Source organism: Chaetura pelagica, unplaced genomic scaffold (genome assembly GCF_000747805.2).
Source record: "Chaetura pelagica isolate M959 unplaced genomic scaffold, ChaPel_1.0 scaffold47, whole genome shotgun sequence".
NCBI classification, from domain to species: domain Eukaryota; kingdom Metazoa; phylum Chordata; class Aves; order Apodiformes; family Apodidae; genus Chaetura; species Chaetura pelagica.
Genome location: NW_009954140.1, coordinates 508,567 through 516,746, shown reverse-complemented (window position 1 = coordinate 516,746; position 8,180 = coordinate 508,567).

Sequence of the window (8,180 nt, the reverse complement as noted above, 5' to 3'; positions counted from 1 at the left end):
GGGGCGGGCGCGCACTGCGCATGCGCAGCCGCCGTTGCGGGGGAGGCGGTGGGAATGGGGGTGGGAGCAGCCGGGAATCCTGAGCCCTCCCGGGCTCCCCAAGCCGTGCAGCAACGGGTTGTAGTAATTCCCCCGAGGGAAGGCGCTCCGGGTTTGTGCAGATGACGTGCCTCTGTGCCTCTCAGTCCAACGCACCGCGGAGCTATCCGAGGATTTAAAGCTGCCTGGAACCTCTCGGGACACCGCGCCAGTGCTGGAGCCCAGCGCGTCCGCACCAAAACTTGGAGGGCAGAGAAGCTGCTCGAGCCATTACTCGACATTTACCATCCCTTGGGAGCACCGATGCAGGCACCCGTGCTGTGGGGAAAAACCACAGCGGCGTGATCGCACTTTGCAATTAAAATATGCACGGAGGGCAAAACTCAAGATTGCACAGGCGACTAATTCCAGGGTTTTAACTACATGACCCTCCTAACATTCTTTTAGCTTGAAAAGACTTAATTACAACATACAGTGGAACAGTTGCTTAGGTAAACATCAGGGCTCGATTCCTCGATAAAGCACTGAATAAGAAAAGCTTTCCTCTGGCTCCTGAGAGGAAAACCAGCTCCTGAACGACAGGCTTCCTGCTCCCCTGAAAGGATGAGCCAGCTAAAGGGGTTACTTCTTTGTAATAGGTTACTCCCCACTCCCTCACCCCAAATTGATGCTGAGATGGGGAATGTGAGGTCTGAGCACAGCGTGTCCCACAGCACTGAAACACCAATGGCAGAGTTCACATCTGGGCTCATGTCGATTTAGAATTATTCTGAACCAAGACCTACATTCAAGACTACTCTAATTTAAGCACAGATAATTGATGTTTTAAGAGAGACGTATATTTTTAGCCTCCAATTAAACAATTTTTTTTCCCCCCAGTAAACCACCACACTGGTTGATTCCTGGCTGTACTCTGCAGGGGGGTGTCATGGTTTCATACCAAGAGTAGAATAAGATCAGAACATATACTGCTACCTCATACAATTTCATTTACAAACCACGTTCTGCAAACATTGTCTGCTGACATTCTAAATGCTTAAGCAGCTTGATAAATATTCCTGAGACGTTATATTTGGATGAAATTTGTGGTTTCAACCCTTAGCAAGATCATTTTCTCCTCCTAATAGCATTGTACTTAAGGGGTTTTAACTTCTTGCCAGATTTGGGTGTTGGGGGAAGGTGCAAATTCTCCCAGTACTTCAATAAAAAATTGGAAAGGGTGGAGCAAAAGAGCTACAGGAGATGAGGATGCTACAAATGTTTCAGACGTTCTTTCTGAGGATGCAGAAGTGATTAATCAAGGATGACACAAAGACTGATGAAATCGGAGCTAGATTCCAATATCCCCCAAGTCCCCAGTATGTGTTCCTGGAACAGGCTTACAGAATCTCTGGTTTCATGCATGACCTCAAAACAAGGATTTAAAAGTTCTTAGTAAACCTTCTATAAGTTAACCAACATCTCAGTAAAGTTATAGCAGCTACTTTTAGCTAGACTTGAAAAGCCAGATATGGTTCCCAGCTGCCAGCTCAATGAGAGCTACTTTAAGAGGCTGCAGCTGCCTGACTTTAAAAGGGCAGTCCTAGAAAGTCAAACAAGCAACAAATTTTAGAAACAGTGGAGATCAAAGTGTTATAGAAAGATATTCCTGATAAAGGATTTGCTGAGAGATACTTGCTTGCAAACCATTTAATGTAGATTGTTCCCCCAGCTTGCAAACAAATTAATGCTTTAGAAAAATATACAACTTGCTGTGCAAATACAGTGCAGTGTCAACTCCAGCACAAGCTGAAATCCTGGCATAGCTGTAAGCAAGGGTGAAAAAGGCAACAGAGACATTGTTTTGATAGAGGATCAATTTCAAATGCTTTTTGTAGTCTAGGAATAGCTTGAATTTTCTATGACAGTTTGTGGTGATAAACACAATCTAAGATTAGCTCCGAGTATTTTAAGAAGTACTAAGGGTAAGAAAAATCTTGCTGTCTGACATTTCTTTTAGGTACCTTTTTAAATGTCTCAGAGCAATCTGGGAAAATAAATGTAATTTTTCGCTATGAATAGATCAGAGTAATATTTGTTAAAAACTGTGTATTTGTGTAAGCAGCCAAAGTTCAACACTGCTGCTTAGAATATTCCTATTAACACTGCATTACTGAATAAAGACAATAGTTACTGATGACAGGATGTTTAACACCAGTAACAGCAGTTATGTTAGCTCAAATGTTACTGAAGACAAACCATAGTGGTAACATGTGCCTTATCTTCACACAGTCTTTGAACTGTGCTCCATTAATTTCTGTGTCCTTGCAATGGAATTATGGAAACACTGAGTTTATGAGGACTCGAAACTCCCACTGCATGTCATCTAATGATGAGTATTTTCTAGTGCTATCACAGCAAATGCATTAACTTAAAGTATGTTGCCAGAACACACCCAGAGAAGCAATTCTGGTGTGTCTTCAGAGACATGATGTACATGTTCCTAATTTTGTCACCATTTTAGTGCTTCTGTATGCAGCCAATGTCCTTCCTGGTGGGGCTGATGCAGGAAGATAAGTACTAACCAGTAAGATATTCTAGACTGTTTCTTTTCATTCAAAGGAATAAAGTGACCTCTCACTCCCACTTGCTGAGAGCATCCACACATGCAGCTTCAAAAGTGGTTTTGAAAACTAAGCGTCAGGGCTTAAATAAGAGCCCAGGGGCCTCTGCCTCAAACAAAAGAGCAACTGGGAATTACTGGGAGAGCTATTGAACTTAGAGAAGAGTTCACAGTCAGAAAATATTTGCTCTAGCTTTGGTTCATATCTCTTCTCTCTATTGGCAAACACAAGTTAAAAGCTTGTGAACTGACACAGTGATGAAAGAAAGAGATAGCGTGGTCTCCATATTCTGTGGTGCACTGAGAAGAAATTTACCTACAGCAGAATCTTGCTGGTGATAGTGGAAGACAAGAGCCCAGAAAGTGATCGTATCTGGAGTGGAGCAGAGGCTGCAACAAGAAAAAGCCAGGCTTGAGCAGAGAATAAAAGTGATCCTGCTGGAGCTCTCCAAGAATTTTCACTTTGTTCTTTCTGTAGCCTTCACATTTGTTCCCAAGTCCCTTCTCATGGTTGAGCACCTGCAATCGTGAACTACAACACAACTGCCAATTTAGGGAATTTGGTGTCTGTTGCAGTGATGTTTTTTCATGGCATCTGGCATAGTAATTGTCATAAAATACATTGCTAACAAGCACCTTTCTTCCTCTGACGCATTTCCTGATTTCAAAGAATGGTAGTGGGTTTTTTTATTTTTTTAAAGCAAAATCCTGACTGGCTCAACAGATCTGAAGATGCTCAAAATTTCACATTGTCTTCCTGCCTTATATTACTGCAGTTCACACAGCACAACATGGTATGTGCTGGAGTTGCATGTAACCAGCCTGATGTATGAACCAAGACAGCAAGTGTCATCCTAGAGACAACAATTCAGACAATCTGCCAGGAGGAATGTAGAACAGACGTAGACAGCTCAAGATAGCCCTGATCAATTTTCTTGCAAGCTGAAAATGTAATGCCATAAGACAGCTCTGACAGCTGGGCTTCTATATACCTCTGTCTGAGATGAGCAGTAATAAAGCGGGTGCGGCAAATAGGGGAATGCCAGGAATGTAGGCACAGCCAGGAGGGAATGCTGGGAATGGGGGTGTTGATATTTGTTGCATGAACATTACCTTCTTGCCTTTTTCTTCTCACATCAACCCATGTTGGCCTCAGTGTAATAATCAAGCCAGGGATATTAGCCATAAAAATCAAAACGTATTCCATTTACTAGATGTTTGAGTCTGTCTTGGAGTGGAAGTTGCTCCACCAAACATGCCTGATGGAACAACAGAGCAGAGTGTGAGCTGCTCTAGGAAGATGCTAAACACCTGGAGAAAACCAAGCATCTAGGTGCTAGTCTTACAGTCAAGTACATATACAACAGTACTGCACGTGCTACTTCCAGATCAAGAAGGCAACAAATCCCCTTCATTCATAATTACTAAAAGCTTGGGCCATTGAGGGGAGTTTACAAGACTTAACTAGTATTACCAGAGTTTATCTAAAAACTTAATTCAGTATCTAGGTTTCTGGTCTAGATGAGTGGATTTTCCCACGTCTCTACCTGGAACACTGTGTGACAGTACTAACCAGAGAATCAGAGAGGAGAACTAAGGAAAAACCTGTTCAAATTTGTTTTCTGTGTCTATTTTTTTAAAGAACAGGGAAGTGAATGGCTTGGGTAGCTACTTTGCTGTATATTGACTACTTATTTTCATTGTGGCTTTGTGTTGGTGATAAAGGCAACCATATCAAAGTCATATAATAGATGTACATGGATACACACAACACTGCAGATGGGGAAACAGAGGCATGAGGGGCTTGCCCAAAGCCACACAATAAACTAACATCACAACATTCAACAGCATCAGGAACAGAATTTACAGTTCTTGACTTCTGAGCCTTGCTGTAACCACCAGCCAGCTCTCTCTGTTCAGCAATCCTCCTCATGCTCTGGCTTTCTGACACACACATTGAAATGTTATCACAACTGCGTCTTTCTGTGAATCTGTCCAAGTGCAGAAAATAAGTGTTGGTGCTTATGATCCAGACAGAACAGCTGATCTGCCCAAACTTCACAATTTTTGCTCACTACAGATATCTTGTGAAGCAGCTTAATGATCATGTGAGACCAACAGGGACTGTTCTGACTTTTATAGACAAGGAGACAAGAAAAGTTAGCTTAGCCTCAAAACCATCAGAAAAAAGCTCCACAGCAAGACCACTCATGAGTCTTACAGTAAAGATGAGTGAACTGTGAAGAATGTAATAAAAGATTCTCTTCCACACCACACGTGTTTCTATAGTCACAAAGAGAAGGACAAGATTGTTATAAAAATGACTATGTAGGAAATGCTGCTCTACCTGGGAACTGTAACAGCCATTGCTGACATTAAGAAATTAAACAATGAGTCATCTGGGTCACCAAGAGCTGCTTAAGTTCTGAAAGAAATCTGTAAAAGGGAAGCAGATCCAACTGCACTGCCATCTTCCTTTCTTTAGTACAAAAGGGCTTCTGCTTTCTTCCTACTCCCCATTCAGTCATCTGTCATTTTTAGGGCAGCTCGGAATTGCCAGTTCAATTACCTTTCACTTCAGAGGAAAACAAAGCAGATGCTGCTTATTACTAAAAGGCAGAATCTCTCTTTTGAGGAATGTACCATTCACTTATTTTTATAACTAGACACTGAATTATGTACATCTCATTAAACAATACACAGGAGCTGGGAAGCAGCATCATTCAGCTGAAATGAAATACTATCTTCCCTTCATCTTTTGTAAAGGTGTTGATCAACAACTACTGGTTTTAATTTTTAAGACTCAGACAGCTTTTGTCTCAATCTTCCCTTTTTAATCCCTGTTATCACAACACACATTAGAAATATGGTCAGTTCCCAGCATCTGCCATGAAATGTGCAAAGGGGTGGGGGAATCAGACATAACAGCAACTGCCTTTCCAACACAATCCAAAATTTTCTCACCGATTTAATTAATTTTAAAATCTGCACTGCTGTTCAGAAATGCTTCTCATCAAACACTGATTAAAATGCAACTTCAACATCTTGCCAGAGATCTTAACTAAAAAAATAATAAAAAGGCAAAGAAATATTTTTATTTTTATTTTTGGCATACAAACTCAATTTTAAAGTGTGGTCCTACTCAAATAAATGTTCATGTCTGCTCTACCAGCAGCAGCACACTGATGGGGACTGACTGAAAGGCACAGGCAGGGAGGTTCAAATAGTTCCCCTGGATCTGTCAGGCACTTGAAGCCATCCAGAGGAAGAAGGTGGCAGCCTGGGACGTCTCTGCCCATCTGTCCTACTCCCAGGAGGAGGAGGGATGGATATCCCTGTGCCCACCATGTGCTGAGCATGAAATTAATCATTTAAGACTATCCACACAGGTTTGTGGTAGCTGTTTCATTTCTGTAAACTCGCTTCCTACCAAAACGATATAGGAGGACTCAAAAGAGTGGAACAACTCCAAGAAGCACAAGGATGTGGAAAAGGGGGGGAAAAAAAACAAACAGCACTCAAGGAATAGTTTTAATCACTATTTTGAAGCAAGGAGGGGAAGTGAGTTTAATGTGCAGGCAAAATCGACTGATCTGAGCTTTCCATACCAGAATATGACATTACTATAAAGATCCAGAAGTAACATTTTCTTCTTTACCTTTAGACCATTCATCCACAATTCTGTAATATTAAAAAAAATATTTTTTAATAGACAGGATGATGACTTAACATAAGACAGAGCCCTTTCTTCTAAAACAGGTCTTCACACCAAAGTTCTCAGATCCAAAAATCATGCCTGTGCCCATGGAGTACTTCACAGCATTTGCCTTTTGAGTCTTCCCTTTGTCATCTAGCATTAGAATACATGGGAAAGTGCTCTCTGGATACCTGTCCTATTTCTGAATCCATAGCAACACTGTCCAATTAAAAGGGTATTTCTGCTCTTCCAGCCATCCTTGTAATACTGTATTTTGATGTTTTCCACTGAATCTCAACACACTCTACAGACACAAAGTCCCCAAATAACTCCTACAGTTGGATCACATTTACCAAGGAGGAAATAAAGGCACAAATAGGTTAGAGGTCCAGTCTATCAGCCCTGTAACTGTCTGTGTCGTTGACAGAAATTCTATACATAGCATAATCATGAGTGAAAATATGTTTTATTAGTGGCTTGTTCAAGATCCACAGGGAATCAGTGTCAGAGGCAAAATAATCCAGACTCCAGATCTCTATTCAAGATGTGTATTTACTCTGACCTTTTATTTAAACCCATTTACCAATTAAGTAGATTTTCTGGTGGGTGGAACATTCTAAACAGGAACTAATGAGATGCTCGTGCAGCACTAAGCACAATTCATGATCTTATGTTATTACAATTCCAGTAACACATTTATCCTCTTCCCCTTCCTTGAACTGTCTCTCAGTTACACCACAAAATTCCCCAGTCCTGTCATGTTACTTCCTTTTAAGACACTAGAAACTCTTACAGTGTCACTCAAGTGTATTAAGAGTTGTGGGTTGTATTTTTTTTTTTTTGTTAACTGATTCTAATGTGCAGGCAAAATTGATTGATCTGAGCTTTCCATACCAGAGTATGACATTGCTATAAAGATCCAGAAATAACAGGGTTATGACATTACTATAAAGATCCAGAAGTAACAGGGACTGGGTAACAAGAAACTCAGAAAAAACCTGCTTTGTGGCCTCCATTCTCCTCACTAGAATTTAGATTGCATTTAAGAGGCAAAAATCACACTTGCAGAACTCTTGTACTCAGAAATGCAACTCAAAGACTGTGAAAGCAGACTTCTCAAAGCAGTATCAAGTACACTTCCAAAATACTACATTCTTGTCCAGAAGCTCATCTGTGGAACTTAGGTTCTTTGTACAATTCACTGCCATAAAATTCAAACAACTGCACCATGCTTTGGCATCTGCAGTTTAGCACAACAAAGAACATCAGTATTGTGAAGAAAAATCTCACATGGGAACTGTCACATCACAACCTGGGACAATGCAAGGTCTGCAATCAATTACAGGAACAGGAAAAGAATTAGAACCGAGGGACATGCATCCTTTCAATCCAGCCAGCCCGCTAGGCATTCAGAAGACAAACCCCAAATCTCTGTACACAAGGACACCGACACAGGCCATCTCTGCTTCACAGCTCTGACTTCCCTTCCAGGTTTAGATCTCTCGTTAGATTACCGGCTGGAACGTTTGTATGCTCATTCCCACCGCGGCCTCCCGTGCTTCCCGCACCCAGCGCGCGCCTTCACCGCACGGCTCCTTTCAGGCTCCCACTCAGTCGGTTACTCTACGGCAAAAGCGGCTTTTCGGAGGGAGATCTGCAGGTGTCACCCTCCCCTTGCATAGGCACAGGCCTGGCAAAGGGACACCCCTTCTCCCTCACCTCCCCCCCACCGGGGCACCCACCACGGCTGCCTTTGCCAAGGGGCTGGGGCCTCAGGCCACAGGGCGCTCCTGGGCTCTCTCCATCGCCTCGCTCATTCCCTTCACCCCCGAGTCACTTCAC